The sequence below is a fragment of the Drosophila erecta genome, unplaced genomic scaffold, assembly GCF_003286155.1.
Source record: "Drosophila erecta strain 14021-0224.00,06,07 unplaced genomic scaffold, DereRS2 tig00000246-arrow-arrow-pilon, whole genome shotgun sequence".
In the NCBI taxonomy this organism is placed as follows: domain Eukaryota; kingdom Metazoa; phylum Arthropoda; class Insecta; order Diptera; family Drosophilidae; genus Drosophila; species Drosophila erecta.
Genome location: NW_020825214.1, coordinates 1,760,382 through 1,782,100, shown reverse-complemented (window position 1 = coordinate 1,782,100; position 21,719 = coordinate 1,760,382). Strand labels below are relative to the sequence as shown.

Sequence of the window (21,719 nt, the reverse complement as noted above, 5' to 3'; positions counted from 1 at the left end):
GATTTTCATTTTTTTTATTAGTCTTGTAAATTTCTATCGATTTGCCAAAAATATCTGATAGACGGGGAACTCGACTATAGCATTCTATCTTGTTTTATTTAGCCGATTTGCGAATATTGTTTGCAAGGCCCACTCTAACGCCCACAAAACCGCGCAATACTGACACGTCCACACTTTCGAAAAATTTTTAATTTGTTTTCGAGAAAGTGAAATTTCTCGTTCGCACTACGACTAGCTGAGTAGCGAGTATCTGATAGTCGGAAAGTCGACTATAGCATTCTCTCGAGTTATTTGATACTTTGAATCATTTGGTTAGAATGAGTTCGGAGAGGTCCTTGCTACTAGGGTATGACATAGCCATTCTAAAAATTTAAATGAGATGTTCTAGAGCTTGTTGCTGAGCTTGGGCACCTGGTGGCGATTATAAGAACATACCAAAATTAATTGCAGTTTATTGCCACATTTAAGTTTATATTTATTTAATAAAAAGGGGATGTGTGATATATACAGAGGTAAAATGTATTTCTTCTTAACATTTTATGGTCTACAATTTATTGTTTAAAACTATCACAGTTTATAAACAGCTTTAGCTTGTGTATTAAAATAAATATAACCAAATCAGCGATTTAATTAACACTTTACCAGAGCTGTACTCTATAACTTAGTTTGATTAGCCAAAAACCTTATGTTCCAGTTCATTTAAACATCCAAATCCAGTAAATGGTATTCATTCTTTCATTAAGTTCATGTGCGACCGGAAACTCTTTATGGCCAAAGGGAAGGTGATAAACTTTGGGGTTCCCTGAGTTACATGACACCTGAAAAATAATATATTATATAAACATTTTAGTTTTGTCAATTATTACATTCTGTCAAAGAATTATTATGTAGTATCATTTCCACCACCACTCGCGAAAAATATTAGTACAACCATGGGAAAAACTCTTTATGTGATTTAAAATCACTTTGTATTTACTTTATTGCTCAGTTGATAGACAACTACAACATTTTTAGTATAAGTTGATAAAATTTTGTAAGAAAGAAAAAAAACAAAGAACCTACCAACGAGACTGTCTTTAACTTTTTATACCAGTTACTTGTAGAGTAGAGGGACACCGCATGGCTAACTGCCCCGTTTCAATGTTAAAAATTTTATTTTTATTATAGGCGACCATCATTTCGTATTTAAAAAGGTTTTATCAATCTCAACCCAAATAAATAGTTTGTCATCGGGTGATTTGTTGACGACAAAAAAAAAACTCTATTTAACGCAGTTAGTTCTACAACTGTTTCTTCGTTATTTTCGATATCAATAGTCAATTGACCATATTTTGGAAAGGTTTTTAGTAAATTAAGGGATCGCTGAAAGATATGAACATGTAATATCACTTTGTGTGCAATCTAAAAAATAATATATTTATAGCTGGTTAAAGAATTCGATTTCTGCTTGCTGCATTCCGGCAGCAGAGTGACGGAATATTCAACTGACTAGCCATTGTTATTCAATCCCTAGTACGTTAACAAATTGCTGACAACTATCATATACCAGCTCACAGCTTTTACGATCCAGCCCGGCTCCTTCTATGACCAAACCAGATCCAATGTCTGCTCGCTGCTACACCAAGTTTAGATTATTTAATGACTTTCGACCGCTTTTCTTAGTTATAACAAATAAACATGACTTGAATAGGTATTTTCCCTTCGAGATCAAGTAAGTGCGTGGATTGCCACTTCTTGATTTTGCAATTAATAAAATATATTTAATAGCAAGTATGCGATAATTACAAATTCAAAATTAAAAGCAGACTGTCACAACATTAATCGAAGTTCGAACTAAAACATCACACCAACACACATTAAAAACGGCGTTGATGGCAAACCGAAGAATTACAATACCTTTTCGGAAAATTATGCACATATGTATGTACAGACACTTGCTAGGGAAATAAGTTAAAGACGTTTTAAAAACATGTCTTTTAACAAAATGTGTTTATTCGTGTTAAATTTCAATATCTAGTATTGATTGCATAGTTGCCCGGAAAATACAATTGCCGTTTTGCGATTGAAATATATCGGAAAAATAAAAACTTATACCGATTTGTATTTCTACCCAGACCCTGGTTCGGCAATATTTCATTGGAAAGGTCTTTGGTATTGAAACTGTTATTTAAACCTAATTTTGGTATAACATACTAACATGGTAAAACGCCAATCAACCAACTTAATGGCTATGAGAAAAAGAAAATGGGAAGAGTAGACTTGAATACATAACAAGATAGAGATATACATTTTTATAACAATTGCTTTAAAAACAATTACTGCCTTAAGACTTTAGAGACATTTCGTCTTCTTGTCCAGACACCTCCAGGGTGTCTTTGCTTAAAAAATAGCGCTAATAAGCATTTTTATTAGCCTTTTTGCCGAATGAAAGACGATTTTATGGTAGCGAATTCAAGCGATGTAATTTATTGTTTCTTCGAGAAATTTTGCAGCGATGCGTGGGGTACGAAAACGAAAGGGAGTATTACAGAGCGATCAGCATAACGCCACGAAAAAGATGCAGGCGAGAGTAGAAGAGAGAGTGATCTGCAGCTGATCCGCATAAATATAGCTGAGGTGCCGTGGACATTCTGTTTTCTTCAATGTTGACAACAACTAGACATAAATTTAGGTGCTGCTGGCGTTGGCTACTCCCCCCGTTGGAAGCGTGGCTTTCAACCGCACCCTTAAGGGGAAGCAGGCACAGCTTATTCATTGCCCGCTTCGTCAATCCTGTTGGTGTCTTCAGCACAGCAACTCGGGCGACTCCATCTCTTCCAGGTAGCAGCTCAACAACTCTCGCTAAAGGCCACTTCAGGGAAAACATTTATCCTTAACGCTGCTGCAGTAAGATTAAATACTCTTCCTTCCATCGAAACCAGAAAACCTGCTGCAGGTAGGCGATGCTCTGCCAACTATCCAAGCGATTGAAGTTTAACTTTGTCACATCTGGCTCGACAAATGATGAAGGCGGGCCTCCATTAAAAAATGTGCTAGAGCTAAAACATCAAGATCAGCAGGGTTTTCTGAAATTGATACTAAAGGTCGATATGTGGCAAAGAAGGGTTCCCTGATCGCAGGTCAAAATAAAAGAGCCCATAACACGATCAAAGAGATGCTTAGCTGTCTTCACTGCAGCTTCCCAAAGACCACCAAAGACCACTCAATATTCTCTACCAGGCAAAAATCTAACACTGCTTTGGTGTGGTCGTCGCTGAGAAATAAACGCCTCAGTTCAAGCAACTCGTTCTTTCCGCCAACAAAGAAAGTTGTATTGTCGGACCTCCTACTTGTGCGTATAAACCGTTTTAGGCCGTGCAAGAAAGCAACTGTATAAAGATCCTTAATGAGCATGAATGGCATGAGGCAAATGGACTAGACGGCGGCACTACCCCTTTGGTCTGCAAGGATTTAACACCATTCCATAAATAAGTACGCTGAACCAGACGCAGCAACAGAGAAGTCCCATTTTGAACTTCGGTGATAGTAAGCCCAAGATGTCGAATGCGCTTGCAAAACTTATGAATGTATCCAAACGTACGTTGTAGAGCATAAAATGAATTCGCATATTTGGATCATGCAACAATATCAGTGTCCGGAGATTTTACAAGCAGGACCCATCGTCGAAGTTCCAGTGTTGGCTTCTCCGTTAGTACTGTTTTTGGTCAATCAGTTATGGGGCTACTCAGAAAGGGCGGTCCATGGGCCCACAAAAGGGGACTCGTTAAGCTCGCTGGGAAGAGCTCCTCGCGAAAGAATATCTGCTGGATTTAAAGCAGTGGGAATGTAGCGCCAATTCATTGTACCGGTCAACTCCTGAATTGCAGCCACTGGGTTTGCTACAAACACGTTGAATCTTGCGGGATCCTAGCGGATCCATGAAAACACCACAGCTGAGTCGCACCAGCAGTAGAATTTCCCTTCGCATACGATCAATTTAAAGATTTCAGCTATAAGCCGAGCTAGGAGTTCAGCTCCGCATAGCTCAAGTTTTGGCACGGTTAAGGTTTTCAAAGGACCACTCGCGACTTTGAACAAAGTAAGTGGCTGCTGTGAGATTACACCCTAGACACAACATATACACAGGCTCCATAAGCTTCAATGCTGGCATCGCAAAAACAATGAATCTCTAATTCGGATCTTGAAGAAAGGATCAATCGTCGGAATGAGGCGACGAATTTGGGCAAAACTACGCCATATATCTTGCCATTCTGAATCTTGTGCCAAAGGAAGGCTTTCGTCCCAGGACAACTTTTCCTTGCACAGCAGCGGAAGAAAAATCTTGGACTTTTTGATTACTGGGCCAACCAAACCAAGGGGATCGTAGTACCAAAAGATTGCGGATAAAACTAAACTTCGGCAAGGTCTTGATGCTGATTGAAGCGTTGAAAAAGAAAACAACAGCTGATCAGACACCAGATCCCAGGCGAGGCCTAGCGTTTTTGTAAAATCGCCTCCATTGTCAAACTTTAAGAAGGACTCCTTATCATCTTTCGAAACTCCATCTAAAATAGACGGTACATTTGAACACCACTTCCGAAATTTAAAATTGCCTCTGGACAAGAGCGCGGACGTCTGCTGCATTACGATCTTCTTATGTTGCTTCTTCTTTTGAACTGGCGCCAGATATCAAACATAATCATCAACATAAAAGTCACGTCGAAGAATCTCAGCACCCACTGGAAATGTCGCCTCCTCATCAATAGGCAACTGTTGCATCGACTTCACAGCTATGTTTCGTGCCATACGTATGGAGAATCTCTCCACACGATGCACTGGAAGTAGCTATCCTCAGGCGAAACCCTGACACACAGGTACATTTTACAGATGTCTCCTGTGATTGCAACTGGATGCGAGAGAAAGCGAAGAAGAATCTGAAATAGTTTTTTATGAATCACTGGATCAGCCATCTGAACATCGTTTAAGAAGTATCCTGGAGAAGTTGACGACTATCTATCAAAAACGACGCGAAGCTTGCTGGTGGTGCTATCCTCTTTAATGACACAATGATCAGGCAATCATGACACAACTGAACTTGGCTGGCAATCGAACAGAATAATCCCCAGTCGGCAAGCAAGCAAAGTGTTTAAAGATATGCGCACAGTCAAGCTCTTACCTCGTAGCCCATACAATGGATTCGGCGCAACTTTCCACCTCCCAAAACCGCCGAAGCAGCACTTCAAGACGATCCAGTTGGGTTTCCTCATTGAGCGGGACAAAAGCGCACGACGATATTGAAAACCTTGCCATTGGAGCGACTGCAGCCTCCGGAAACAACCCAGCCTAAACGAGTCTTTTGAATTAGAGGCAATCCCGGCAGAAGTTTGAGTTGACCAACGCATAGTAGGTCGTAAAATAAACTGGCGCCCATCAACAAAACAACGCGCTGGTGACGATTGAACTCTGGATCCGCGAGCTTCAGGTTTTGGGGTATGTTACAAACGTCGATGTTGAAGTTGGGCTGATGTTCGGTTTTATTGGAAGCAATGACAGCAGTGATAGAAGTCAACTACTCGGAAGTTCGAGATCGCATCGTTAAGTTAACTGACAAACCATCTGTCTTGGAACTAGAGTCACCTATTCCGGTGACACAAGCGGACGACTTTATTTTTCTAAGCTGAAGCAAGTTTACAAATCGGGGCGTTATTAAGTGCAGCTGGGAGCCAAAGTCGAGTACAGCACGGCAAGGAACAAAGGTTCTTGAACGGTTTTTTACTAACACAGTGGTAATTGGCTACGAGTACCACATCTTTGCCTAAATCGTGCGCAATAAGAGCTGAAGATAGACCAGGTAATGCACGATTAAATGAATCTGAGGCCACCGTTTTAGTAAGCTGAGATATTTCGTGTGACGAAAACGAGGCTAAGGTTCCCAAGTGAAGCAGAAAGTGATGCTTAGAGCCGCAGGAGCCTGAATTGATGGCAATTTTAAGACAATTTACACAAAGAGTCAGCCTTTTTGCTTCCCGAAATCGACTTGCTGGATTTAGGTTCTTAAAGCTCTGACAATATTGAATTGAGTGCCCCGAAGCATTACAGAAAGTACTTGTCAGAAGCTTAAGATTTGTGGTAAGAAAGGCTGACCTACGCATATTAGTTTTACGATTAGCTTCCACCTGGCTTCCTGGCGCATAGCTTGCCATGACGAAATCCATAGTCCCCAGAGTCCTGCATCGCTGATCCATAAATGATGCCATACATTCCCCCGTTGGAATTAATTTCCGCAGAGCGGGTTCCTCCAAATGCTCTTCCCATTTGGGCTGACTCGCCGATTCCAGCTTTTGGACAAGTACTTGGACTATAATGCATCCAGCAATTTATTCCTTTGTTCCTAATCCGTTTAGAGCGCGAATATAGGCGTTTAATTTATCTGACAAAAGCATTGAAACGGAACCACTCTGCACTGCCCTTAGCCCTAGAATCTCAGTGACATGCGCCTGAAAAACTAAATGTCGATTAGCTAATCTATTTTGTAACAACTCCAAAGCTAGTTGCCCTCCGAACTTTCCAGTAAGTGAATGGCCGTGTCCCTCAAACAGGATCTTAAATGCTGCAGCTTATCTATGTTTGTGAGGTCATGATGGTTATCTATTATCGTCGTAAATATACAATAAAATTCCAGCCAGTTAGCATAGCCTTTAGCGAATTTTGGTAGATCAAGAGCGGGGAGCGACGGTGCCCTATTCCGGAGTGAACGTTTCTGATGGCCACAATCGCACGGAGAAATGCCGTCAGTAAAGTTGGAGTGTGCGTGGAACTGTGATTGAAATTTACCAGTGAACTGAGGACTTATACGTTATGAGCGTCAAATTTCTCACTTTAATCGCATTTAACTTGATCGAAATCAAACTCGCTCAGAATTTTCCGAAACGTTTTTTCGAGGTCATCGATCAGCTCCAATCTTATATATAAAGCTTTCGCCTTGCGCCTCAATAATGTCACCCTGTTTGCATCAGCAGTAAGGTTTTGCAGAATTTTTAATAGCCATGGAAACAGCAACAACAACAAAATCGGTTCAAGTGGGAAGATGAGCGCAAAGAAGAATCAGCGAAGTATCCGTTATTTAGTTTTAATGTGCAATTAACAGCAGTAACAGCGAAGTTTAAGCTTTAAACAGCCTTGTTGGATTGCACTATATATTGTTTATGCACAAATCACTAAGCAGTAACAGCGAATTAAAGTTGAAACTTTAAATAGATTTTTCACTACTATTGCTTATATGTATAGTGACGTATTTGCGCCACCCAAACCGCCCAATTTCATTAATTCCTCTGCTCAGTATGCGTTTTGATAAAAAAAATCCTTTGGCAACGACAAACAAATTCTTTGGCAGCGGCCATTAGCCATTCACGTAAACAAATCCCAAAGCCTTACCTAAGCAGTTTTGCCTGCTCTCCCTAAGCATCCAAGAGCAATGCTCTCCCAAAATACACTAACATATTTTTTAAGCACAGAGAGCACAGAGGCTTCTCCTCGATTTCACTTACATTTAATTTTCAGTCTTTAGCTGAACACTGAAGAATAAAGATCATAGTCCAACCCGATTTGTAATTTCTTTTATTTGACAAAACTTCGGTTACAGCGTTGTTCCAAAGACACTAGAATAATAAGATGCGAAACGCCATACGATTTTTTTGAACACGATTTTTTCGTGCTGGCTCTAGAGCTGGCTCAAGGCTCTCTCGAGTTTTTGTTCAAGAGCCAGAGAGAGCGCTCTAGAGCCAGCAGCTCTCTTGTACGCATACAGCGACAGCCGATCACATGTGCACATGTATGCTCATATATTGTAAATTTGACAAAATATGCCCTTTGTACTCGATTGCCACCAAGTAAAAACTCTAATATTGCATTGCATATTGATAATTATTTAAATAAATCATAGAAATAGTAATAGGTACATAATAATACAGAATTATTTTAATAAATTACTTTATACTAGAAAATATGTCGTTAGAGTATTCAGCTCGCGACGTGGAACATATATTTGAAGTTAGTGATTCTTGGGTGCGCTGGTCCTGCCTCAAGAACTCAATTTTGCAATAGACAGGTAGCATATAAAGTTTTTTAACTATTTAGTATATTTATTAGTACAAATTACTTAGTATACAAGTAAAAAAATATGCATACTTATGTAAATAATAAATTTTCAGTATTTTAAATGCAAATATTATTTTGTTGAATGTTTTTGTTATATTCTAATTTGATATTTTTAAAAACCTCGCAATTTTGGGTGGGTAAAAGGACGCGCCAAATTTATAGTTTCTTCCTTTAGTACCTCTAAATCCGTTTGCTTAAAGCTGATAAATACATAGAGCTCATCGTTTGCTAATTCTTAATAATATATCCGTATTTATATTCAATAAAAGCTTATATGTAAAGTTCAGTTGTAAACGGTAGCTAATTCGAGCGGCGATTTTAACTAACGAATATTAAAATAACTTATTTAATTCGTTTCTTCAAAATTGATTTCGGACCGAAAATCGACTTCTAGCACAACTACTACGCACACATGCACACTTTTTTGCTTACTGTTTTCACTCACACAAACAAGTGAATTCTATTTTTAGATTATTATACTCTCAATTTTATGCAAGCGGGGAAAGAGGAATTACTGCCGCCACCAAAAAAGTGGCTGCATAGTGCAAAACCAATGTATGGCCGTTACGCATCTTATTATTCTAGTGTCTTTGGTTGGTCATAGTTCCTACAACGGTCCATTTAATAGACTCAAAAGTCGGTCGTGATAGTGCTAAAATCTATTTAATCGCTATCTAAAAACACCACGCTTTTAGACACCCATGCGACGGTCAATATCGTGTTAAGTTTTGATTAGAACCTCGACATAGCGCGAAGCCGTGTAACGCAGTGTCAACAACAAACCTGAATTTAATATCAGGAAGACGCTTTTGAATTTGTGAGAGGGTGTAAATCCAATTGGTTACCTCAAAACCCCACGAAAAAGCAATAGTGCAACCCATGTGAAAATCAAAATCTATCTTAAGAGCAAAAACTAAAAATTCGAATAATACAGTAAATAAATTAGTGATAAGTTAAACTAAGATCCGTAAAACAACAAATCAAAATAAATTAAACAAATAAAATGAAATAAAACAAAAAATAACAATATTAAATTAACTTGAGAACAAAGACAAAATGACAGAACCCAGAGTCGTGCCCAGAGGTTGCCTACCAGATGGGCAATGTGGAGAAGTTCAACGGTGATCCGGGCACTCTATACACCTTTGTAGGCCGAATTGACTACATACTGGCCCTTTATGTTACCGGAGACGAACGCCAACAGCAGATCCTATTTGGGCATGTCGAGCGCAGCATCAGCGGAGACGTCATGCCCAGCATTGGAGCCAACGACATCAACACCTGGCCACAGCTAAGAGGACAACTGGTACTCAACTATAAGCCCCAGACCCCTAACCACATTCTTTTGGAAGAGTTTCGGAGGACTCCATTCAGAGGCAGTGTACGAGCATTCCTGGAGGAAACAGAAAACCGCAGACAAACACTTACCAGTAAGCTTGAATTAGAACAAAATGCTGAAGAAAAAACTTTATATTTAAGATTAATAACATCCAGTATTGAATCCCTTATTGAAAAATTACCTACACACATTTATTTAAGAATAAATAACCACAATATACCAGATTTGCGTTCACTCATAAACATCTTACAAGAAAAATGAATGTATGAACAAGCGAGTCATACAAGCTCTTCTATTCAAAAACAAAATTCTTCTGATAAGCCAAAAAAAAATCCTATAATCACAATATTAATCAGACTAACAATAATATCAGAAGATATCCAACTCCTTTCCTACATTATAATTCACCAGTGCCATATCAAGCTCCCCAAAGTTATAAAACACCACCAACTCATAATCAACCTTATCGTCATCCAATACCCTATCACCCTAATCCAAACAATGTATTTCAACCAAGCCAACATTTCAACCAAACTAACGTGTAAACTTTAGACCTCGACCAATTTCTAATAACCATCGAAACAATGCATTCGATCAGAATAGGTTCAGACAACAACACCAATATCAAAATCACCAATCAATACAAAATTCAAGTTCCTATGTATCCAATCAACCAATAAAGCGATTAAAACCAGCTGATAGTGGACAGACTGGGATGAGTATTGACGAATCATTGTACCAAGAGGACGCTTTCTATCAGCAGTGTGTACCATATGACTATTTTTACTATCCAACTTACGAATGGTCTGGAATATTATCCAGAATATCAGCATCAAACTGAAAACGACAAAAATTCAGAAACAACACAACAGCCACAGCAGATTAATACAGACGAGACAAGCAATGACAACCAAGAGCCCAATGTTGAACAGGCCGAAATTTTTCTGCCACAAAGCCTTGGAAAACCCCAATATAATAGGTTGGCAAATATCTCCCTTCCGCTTTTTTGCTCTTTATTCAATGCTTTATAAAAAGTGTTACAGTGATCGGATTTAGTTCAAATATGCGCCGTTTTGTTCGATAATCTGTTTCCATCTAGACGGCAACTTCATAATACCTCCCTCGTAGAAGCCCCCTCCTTATTTGCGAAGAACTCGGACAGCCACTTTTCACAAGCCTCTTTTGAGTTCAACTTTACACCACCAAGGGCATTCGCCATGGACAGGAACAGGTGGTAATCACTTGGCGCTATGTCCGGGCTATATGGTGGATGCGATAAAACCTCCCATCCGAGCTCCCTTAGCTTCTGACGAGTCATCAACGAAGTGTGTGGTCTGGCGTTGTCCTGGTGGAACACTACACCCTTCCTGTTGGCCAATTCTGGACGCTTCTGGTCGATCGCCTGCTTCAAGCGGTCCAGTTGTTCGCAGTAGATGGTAGAATTAAGCGTCTGGCCATATGGGAGCAGCTCATAGTGGATGATTTCCTTCCAATCCCACCAAACACACAGCAAAACCTTCCTGGCCGTCAATCCCGGCTTGGCCACTGTTTTGACGATTCACCGGCCTTCGACCACGACCGTTTTCGCTTGATATTGTCGTATGTGATCCATTTTTCGTCGCCCCATGCCGGTCTAACTCGATGTATTCCATGATTTGATCGGTATTTGTCGTCACAGGTCTTCCGCCGGCTGGCTTATCCATGGTGTCGTTTTCACCGGCTCTGAATCGTCGAAACCATTCCTCCGCGGTTCGAAGTGATAGAGTACAATCCCCCAAAACACCATTAATCTCACGGAACGTTTCTCTAGCGGATTTGTCTTTAACGAAGGAAAACTTTAAAATAGCGCGAATTTCGGCGTTAGTGAACTCCATGTTTACAAGTCTATAACTGTTGAACGCAATATCCAAACTAATCATGCATCGCGTCGTTTTGTAGGTTATGTCAAGACCTTTCAAGACCCTCTGTAGCGCTTTGTACATAGCCGCGAAATTCAAAAGACAAAAAGGCGGAAGGGAGATATTTGCCAAACTAATATAACAATTAAATACAAAGAAAATAATTTGAAATGCCTTATTGATACCGGATCAACAGTTAACATGATATCCAAAAACATATTTGACCTACCAATCCAGAATACTAATATTCTTATTCATACCAGCAACGGACAGCTCATTATCAGCAAAAGTATAACTGAACCTTCAAAGATTTTGTTCCCAACAGCAAACGAATTTTTACTGATCCCTTTTTCCGAGAATTACGATCTCTTATTAGGAAGAAAACTTTTAGCAGAAGCAAAGACAACAATAAGTTACCGCGATCAAGAGGTAACACTTTACAACAACAAATACAAATACAAATACAACAAGAACAGAGTCATTTTCAAAATGTAAATATGATACCTGACACCATGCTCAGACAACCAGAAAAATTTCACCCATATTAGAATCAGACCTATACAGATTGGAATATTTAAATAACGAAGAAAAGAAGAAGAAAAACAAAGATTGTTTGCACTCTTGCAGCAATACCATGACATTCAGTACCATTAAGGTGACAATTTGACATTTACTAATCAAACCAAACATATCATCAATAAAAAGCATAATCTACCCATTTATTCTAAATTATACAGTTACCCTCAGGCTTATGAACAAGAGGTCGAAAGCCAAATACAAGATATGCTAAATCAGGGTATTAGTATTATTAATATTATTATTATTATACCAGACCTGGCAAAAGGTTTTCACCAGATCGAGATGGACCCAGAATCGGTTTCAAAGACAGCCTTTTCCACCAAGCACGGTCATTACGAATGCCATTCGGATTAAAAAACGCACCAGCCACCTTCCAACGGTGCATGAATTACATTTTACGACCACTCTTAAATAAACACTGTCTTGTGTACCTGGACGACATAATTGTATTCTCGACATCTCCTGATGAACACCTACTATCGCTCAGACTAGTTTTCGAAAAACTAGCAAAGGCCAACCTTAAATTACAGCTTGACAAGTGTGGAATGAAAACACATTTTTAGGACATATTCTAGCACCAGACGAAATAAAACCAAACACTGAAAAGATTAAAGCCATTCAGAAATATCCATTTCCCACTAAACCAAAAGAAATAAAAGCTTTTTTTGGACTGACAGGATACTACCGTAAATTCATTCCAAACTTTGCAGACATAGCCAAACCCATGACTAAATGTTTTAAAAAGAACATGAAAATTGATACTACCAACCCAGAATATGACTAAGCATTTAAAAAATTAAAATATCTAATATCAGAAGACCCAATTCTTAAGGTACCCGACTTTTCAAAGAAATTCATTTTAACCACAGACGCAAGTGATGTCGCTTTGGGAGCAGTACTCTCACATCCCTCACACCCACTTAGTTACATAAGCCGAACGCTTAATGAACACGAGGTCAATTACAGCGCAATTGAGAAACAACTCTTGGCAATTGTATGGGAGACAAAGACTTTCCGACACTACCTACTTGGACGACACTTTGAAATATCCAGAGACCATCAACCACTAAGCTGGTTGTACCGTATAAAAGATCCAAATTCAAAACTAACCCGATGGTTATGATATCGACTTCATTTATTTTTTACGTTATAAACACATTTATTATTAATAATATTCTTAGCGTTAATTAAAAGGTACAATTTCATGGGATATGGCAAACACTTAAATAACGGCGGTTAAATTAACAAAATATAAAAAATCAGTATGAAGTTGGATACCCCTTTCTTTTCATGGTTTCTGCCAAACGTTTTGGCATTGATTGCACCAATTTTTGGGTGACGTCCGTGGTGATGTTTTGCCATTCTCTCAAAATAACTTCCTTTAACATTATCTTTGAAGAAATGTAGGTATAGTATGTACGCTCGAGGTAATCCCATAGATGTTCTATGGGGTTTAAGTCCGGCGATTGCGGGGGCGAATGGAACTGGTTTTTGACGTTGTACAGCTACCAAAGCTTGACATTATGAGCCACTACGCTTGTCTTGCTGGAACCAAAAGTCATCAGCCAACCTCATCTTTTCCCTGCTCTGCTGTAAATTATGTTTTAAAATTGGCAAATAAGCCTTATGGTCCATTCGCCGCCATACAACTCCACACCATCAATCCGCCACCACCGTGCTTAACAGTTGGAGCAAGGTTTTGCACATCGAAGGCTGTACCGCTCTTACGCCACACAAGTTTTCTGCCTTTTATTCCGAAAATGCAGAACTTGCTCTCGTTACTAAAAATAACTTTATTCCAGAAAGCTGGAGACTCCTGGATAAATTTTTTGGCAAATACTAAACGCTTCCTTCTGTTCACTACTAATGGTTTCTTCCGTCCAGTTCGGGCATGTAGGTGTTTCATTTTTAAAATTTTACAAATGATATCCTCATGTAATTCCAATTTTTGCCAATTTGCAAAGCTGTTATTCCAGGTTTCAGCATCACCGTCTTCAAAACATCACGTTTCTCGCGATCGGTCAGTTTTTGGGACCTTCCAGAACGTGGTTTTGACTTAATAGATCCGATGGAATTGAAGTTATCAACCACTCTTTGTACAGAAGAGTGACTTCTGCCTTTGATTTTGACAATTTCCTGCAACGATTTTCCCTCATTACGAAATTTGACAATTAATTTTCTGAAATCGAGATCAATTTCTTTTTGCTTCCTGTCCATTACGATTTACAATTTTTTAATAGAATGCCAAAATTCACTAAAGCAACGAGCAATAAGAAGTTTCTTGTGCTTTTATCACCTGTTTTTGTGATCTAACGGTTTAAAAAACTAAGCTTTTACAAGTACCATTTTCAGTTTGAAAGCATACTTTTTCTTGTGCCATATCCCATGAATATCCACCCTTTTTATTCCTATAAAATAAGTTAAGTACTTAAAGCTTAAAAAGCCTTCCAATATTATTAATAATAAATGTGTTTATAACGTGAAAAGAAATGAAGTCGATATCATTTATATAAATATACTTATTTTGCCATCAAAGTTACGCATACTTTTTCTGACAAGTGTATATTGACAATGACTCAGATTTCGGGATCATTCAAGCCGCACATAAACAGACTATAAACACTAAATATACCAGAATCTTTCGTAGCATGATTTTACTAAAAAACAACCACTTATGCAGAATTTAAAGAATTGATCTTACGCACTCACGAAAAACTTCTACACCCTGAAATACAGAAAACTACAAAGCTTTTCGGTGAAACGTACTATTTCCCCAATAGCCAACTACTTATCCAAAACATAATAAATGAATGCAATATCTGCAATTTAGCAAAGACAGAGCACCGTAACACAGATATGCCAAAGAAAACCACACCCAGACCAGAACATTGCCGCGACAAATTCATGATAGACATTTACTCATCTGATTTACTCATTAGGTTAGTTGCATGGGCATTTATTCAAAATTTGGCACACTAGAAGAAAAAAAAAAGGACTAGTTGGAATGCAAAAATGCACTTATGCGTATATTCAACCAGCTGGGCAAGCCAAAAATACTAAAAGCAGACAGAGATGGCGCGTTTTCCAGTTTGGCCCTCAAACGATGGCTGGAGAGTGAGGAAATCGAATTCCAGCTTAACACAACAAAGACCGGTGTGGCGGATATAGAAAGACTACATAAAACAATTAATGAAAAAATTCGCATCATCAAAACATCCGACGACGACGAAATCAAATTAAGCAAAATAGAAACAATACTTAACATATACATACAATCACAAGAACAAACACGATACCACTGGACAGACCCCTGCACGCATATTTCTCTACGCTGGACAACCAATATTAGACACCCAACAAAACAAAATAAACAGTGACAGAATGGTATACGAAGTCGACACGAGATACAGAAAAGGCAAATTAGAAAATTCATTTAAGCCAACCAAAAATGTTGAGCAAACGGACTCCGACCATTACAAAATCACTAACAGAAATAGAGTTACTCACTACTACAAAATACATTTCAAAAACGAAAGAAAAATAATAAAATTTCAATTCCACAGGGGCCTGTAACTTGATGACATTTTTACTTATGCTGATCACAGCAAATTCAAATTAATAATATTGACACCAACCACGGCTATCTCCTTTTTTCTGATAAGCCAGTCCAAATACCATCCTCCTTTAAACATCATTGTTTAAGGATAAACTTAACCGAAATAGACACTGTAGCTGACTATTTTGAACAAAGGCTGCGTACCGACTATCATCCACCCCAAATAAAATTTTTGTACAATAAGATGAAAAGAGAACTAACTGGCTTAACGTGAACTTATTAACATTGTGGGCTCAGTTTTTAAATACCTATTTGGGACACTTGATAAAAATGATCGAGCAGAAATACAGAAAAAACTTGAGACACACTCCCATGACACAGTGAAGTTACATGAACTTAATGACGGAATACGATTGATAAACAGATACAGAAATACAGAATACAGATACAGAAATACGACAATGACGACAACATCGTTAACACCCTTTTATACGAACTTATGCAGTTTACAGAATACATAGAGGACCTGGAAATGGGAATGCAGCTTTCTAGACGGACTGTTTAACCACAAATTACTAAACTACGACAAGCTTGAGAATGTAAACAGCCAAAATATTTTGAACATTAAAACATCCACTTGGATCGATTACAATGATATCCAATTATTAATCATATCCCACATACCAATTAACTTTTCATTAATAAACACAATTAAAATAATCCCTTACCCAGATTCTAACGGCTATCAGCTAGAATACACAGACACACAATCATATTTTGAAAAAGAAAATAAAGTTTACAATAACGAAAATAAAGAAATAAACAATGAGTGTGTCACCAACATTAAACATTTAAAACCAATTTTAATTTTGAGTCAGTTCACACAGATGAAATAATAAAAGACATATAACCAAACACAATTATAACCTGGAATTTAACCCAAACAAGTCTGAAACAAAATCCAAAATCCGAAATCCAATTAATAATATATAAATAGAAGGAAACAAAATGATAAGAGTGACTCAATGTAAAATAGAAATCAATAGTAAAAAAAAAGTGAAAATCTCTTAAAACCAGAAATAGATTTGACCCCATTATACACACAACTTACCATAACAAAAATAAAAACTGTAAAACACAACGACATTGATGAAATGATTTCACAAAACAATGTTACACTTTACATATTATTGACTATTATCATCATTACACTTATTTTATTGTACTTATATTTAAAATACGTATTGTTTAACCCATTCATGATGTTGTACGCAAAATTAGAATTAAGAAAAAATCAAAACACACCACAACAAATAGAAATGGAAGAAGCTCCATTACCCGTACTATATCCATCACTCCCAGCCCAATTATAGGCTTCTCTAAGGGAAGGGTAGTGACGTATTTGCGCCACCCAATTTCAACAATTCCATGAACAATAAAGCACTTAATTGGTTCCCGTACTGGATGCCCTCTGCTCAGTATGCGTTTTGATAAACAAATCCTTTGGCAACGACAAACAAATTCTTTGGCAGCGGCACTTAGCCATTCATGTAAACAAATCCCAAAGCCTAACCTAAGCAGTTTTGCCTGCTCTCTCTCTTAACTTAAGAATCCAAGAGCAATGATCTCCCTAAGCATCCAAGAGCAATGCTCTCCCAAAATACACTAACATATTTTTTAAGCACAGAGGCTTCTCCTCAATTTCACTTGCATTTAATTTTCAGTCTTTAGCTGAAGTGGAAGGCTCGCGATAAACGTAAGTAAAAATATTAAGTTGTTTTGAGAACTATTTAAGCATACAACTTGTGTTAGAGAGAGGGAGTTTTCGTGCTTATTTACTCTCATTTTGACAACCAAACACAGGGTAACCTTGGTCAAAAAAACCGGGACATTTAAACTTTTAAATGTATGTTTCCATTTATACAACGTTTTTTTTTTTTTCTTTTCCACATTTGGAACATGAAAGAGCCGATTTTGTAAGGCCCTTTACCATCCAATGCGATGTGCCGAGCACAACAGTGGGGGAAGTATTTTTGTTTCATACTGATGACTTAGACGCGAACACCCTGTAGCTTATATATCAGCTAAACAATACGAAGTGCAGAGGAACAATAGCAAAAACGAGATAGATTACTATTCTGCTATTCTCACCATCACTGTGAATCAGCATTTAAGGGCTCATGAAGAAGAGATGTCATTCTATGTTGCACCTTGACCAAAAGCATGGTGAATCTTGAAATTACAAGCACTTGACAATTCAATGGAAAATCGCAATGGATCACCGAATGCGGTTCCAGATGGTGTATCTAAAAACTATATGGATACGGTGCCGAAAAATGCCACCGAAGAACTGGAAAAAAATTCCTCTGTAAACGAAGAGCTGAGTGCATACAAGGAAAGAAGAAGACAACGACTTCGCGTGATCAGAAAGCGATTGTGGAGCGGCGTAACAGACGTGCGATTCCGGGTATTTAACAACGGTGGGTCTGTTAGGAGCTTTTGGTTCGGCCTTACGGACGACACACCATGCGGCCCGCCACCATAATATCCATAAGTTTTTCGACCTAGGTTGTCGACGACGCAGTACACCGAGGGAAAGACGTCGGGAGAATGACGCCGCACAGCAGACAGCGAGGACCGCCGGAGTCCATTTAGGGTATCCCTTTAATAAAAGCGACGTAAATCTGAAACCCAGTCTTCTTCTTGGACAATCACTCAAAACATAAATTTGGTGAAACGAACAAACAAACTTTTTGAGCTAGCCATTGCAACTCGTAGAAAGTGAATAAAACAGTTCTTACAAACTACAAAAAAAGTGAATTGGGACGAGGTGCAGAAAAAAGTGTTCATAGAATTTTTGGTCGTCTCGAATGATGGAGCTGCTGGGTCGGTAGAGCAAAGTAGTCAAACGATGGAATGGTCTTTTTGAAATAAAAACAAAAGAACATGCTTAAGTCGTGAGCCTGGACTATCAGAGACCAGTTATGGAGATGTTTTTGGCATATCTTAAGAAAATGCAAAAAAGGGAGATTAGAAAAAATAATAATATGATAAAAACAACAGCTTGTCTGTGCTAGAGGGTAGTGGCCACCATATTTTGAACAGATCGATAGAATCTGGTAAGACAAATAATAAAATAAAAAAAATCTAAACTTTTTAAGAAGTGTGTGCGTGACAGTTTTTGACGGTGTGTGATAAATGATAAAATAAAAAATAAAGATCAAAACTTTTCAAAATGTCAAAAACGTTACCACCGTTCTGAAACAAATTTGCGCAGCGTATGCATTACTATATTCCTAATCTGATGTTTTTAGCTTTAATAGATCCCAAGATCTCGACGTTCATCCGCAGGGACAGAATTACACGCCTGCACTGTTAATTTAATTGCTTTTTTATGGTCATTCTTATAATAACCTTCTACTTGTATGCGGAATTACAGAATTACTTCGCTATGGCATCCATGAGGCCCAGATGATCAACATGCTGTATGTGAAGGGGTTGATAACCTCTATTATTCTTAATATTTAATAAGAATCCTTCTGACTTGCTAAGTTACTTATTAAAAATTATGCATCGCAAACAGTTTTTCACTACTTGCTGAGCCTACAGTTCTAAGTGATATAATGGATGATCTGATCTTCTGCCGTCGAACCATCTGCGGTTGGGTCATTCGAAAGCAAACTTATTTTCGGCGAAGCTCAGTTAATGCGCGTGCAATCTGCGAATAATACAATACAATTTTTCTGAAAAATCTAGTCAGACCCAAAAAAGCTTGGACTGCTCTGATGTTTTTGGGGACAACCAATTTATTGATCGGAGCTGTCTTTTCCTGTTCATGCCATATGTTTTCGTCCTCAATGTTGTTGCTTTGCAGTCTCGGCGTGGATAATTATATCATACATGTACAAATAGGTACATCTCTGCTCATCAGCTCCTAGAACATATTGTTAACGTTGTTAAAACAGTTGGCGGTTATTCCTCAATAGTCCTGGAAGAAATCGTTCTCCAAGTCCGTCACGGTAACAAAAGTCAGGCTTTTTGCAGCTCTTGCAGAACGTCGTTGATTACAGGAACGGGAAATCAGTCTTTTGTTGGTGATGTATTTGAGCAGAATCTATACATCGGCTCCATTACCTTTCCATGAGACCCAGCGGACCCAGGTTAATCTTTTGACATGTGCCCCCTCTTTGTTGCAACTAAAGCATTTAACGACAGACTTGAAATTCAACAGCACCAAATTTTTCAGCGTTCTTCGATCGAGTTGCTTTTGCTCTCCACTTGCTCCGACAAGACTCAGCATGTTGCTTCTTTTTGCGTTAACATATAGCTCTCCGCTGCATTCGGCAAGTTCTTGAACGCTTTTCATTTCTTTCAGATTTCCATCTCCATTCGTTTCGCAACCGCTTTTAACCGACTCACTCATTTTATTATTATACCCGTTACTCGTAGAATACAAGGGTATACTAGATTCGTTGAAAAGTATGTAACAGGCAGAAGGAAGCGTTTCCGATTATATCTTGATCAGAATCAATAGCCGAGTCGATCTGGTCATGTCCGTCTATCCGCCCGGCTGTCCGACCGTCTGTCCAACCGTCTGTCTGTCCGTATCAACGTCGAGCTCTCAGGAATCTCTATAAAAACTAAAAAGTTGAGATTAGGAGACAGACGCAGCGCATTGTTAAATCATGTTGCCACGCCAAATATACCGCCCAAAACAGTCAAGTCCAAATTTCTATAGATTTCCCTAAAAGCTTTTTGCCTCGCCCACTCTAACGCCCTTAAGCCGCGTAAAACTGTCACGCCCACACTTTTGAAAACCTTTTTAATTTTTTTTCATTTTATTATTTTTTTGTCCGATACTTCAGAAAATTATGAAATTTCTCGTTCGCACTTCAAACTAGCTTTGCAACGGGTATCTGATAGTGGGGGAATTGCATTTTCTCTTCTTTTTATCTGCTACAGCCACTGATGTAGTGTAATACGGTTGTTTTCCTTTTAAAATTGGCATATCCGAAGGTTCTTTCTTAACTGCCTTCTCGTCCTTCTTCCCCATTGGTATCCGGCGTCATACAAACTCTGCTTCTTCCTTTTCTGAGACTTTTCGGGACGACGTTGAGACTTCTCGGGTCGGCATCGCTTTCAATTTGCGGGCTAGGATATGTTAGTTAAAATATACTTTATTATTATAGTAGAACATTGATATTAATGTTACTAATGAAATTTACAAGCGTTACGGTTTTCTTTCAATACAATTTTACTCTTGCGGCTGTCTCTACTGAATTCCACTTCCCGAATTCCCGCCTTTCTGTTCTCTCTGCTATCGCTCCTGTTGCTCTGCTTTAATTCTCGTAATCCCTTTGCTGCTCTGCTCTAATTCTGCTGAGCAACTACCTTTACTGCTTTCTCTTTTTCTTTTTTCTTTTTCTTTTTTCTTTTACTTTTTCTTGCTTGGGCCCTGCGTTACTTCCGTAATCGCAATAAATCTCTCCTACTTATACATAAATATATATGAATGTGTATTAGTCTTTTAAATATAGGAGTACTTATTTTTGTGAATTGTGTATCTCTGTGGTTTCTTTTATTTATGACTCATTGTTTTGTTTACTACATAAATGAAGATAAGAGTATGGTTTTGACTCAAATTTTGATACTCAACGTTTGCCCATACGCACTCACACACATGTAACATTTCTGACTCTGTGGCACACACGGTTTGATTACATGCAGTATCGAATACGTTCATATATAAACGAGAATTGAGGTGAATTTGCTGATGTATGTGGATGACAATGACGTCATGATCATCTTCCATTCCATGCCACCGCTACACTTTGAATCCTGAGTAAGGTATTTTCTGTTACTTTTTCTTTTCACATGTATAATTATTATTTATGTATTTATAATTACATTTTTTTTCTTTTTATTTTGTGCATCACAGGGGTTATATATAATACATGTTTTTATTTCCGGCATTTCACTAGTGCTTTATTTCTTTCCTTACGGTTCTCCTACTTACTGGTAAGTAAGGGTGAAAAGGCAGAGCATCCTATCGACTGCGCCAGTTGCCAGTCGTGAGTCCGGGAGGTGAACAATTTAAGTAATTATAAGTTGAGTTTTGAAGTTATCTGATTCGTTGTGCGGTTCATACCAAAGTGCCGTTTTAATATTCAAAAGTTCTCTCGTAAGTCTAAAAGTACATGCTTTCTTATAT

General features: G+C 38.3%; 1 protein-coding gene across 1 annotated transcript in view; it reads right to left on the bottom strand.

Annotated features, from left to right (window-relative positions):
- Positions 1-444: 444 nt before the first annotated feature.
- Positions 445-21,719, bottom strand: part of LOC26526761 (scavenger receptor class B member 1) — a 155,876-nt gene continuing 134,601 nt past the window's right edge. The window contains exon 10 of the mRNA XM_026982870.1: positions 445-818. The gene's annotated coding sequence lies outside the window, so the exon portion shown is untranslated. The remainder of the gene's footprint in view (positions 819-21,719) is intronic.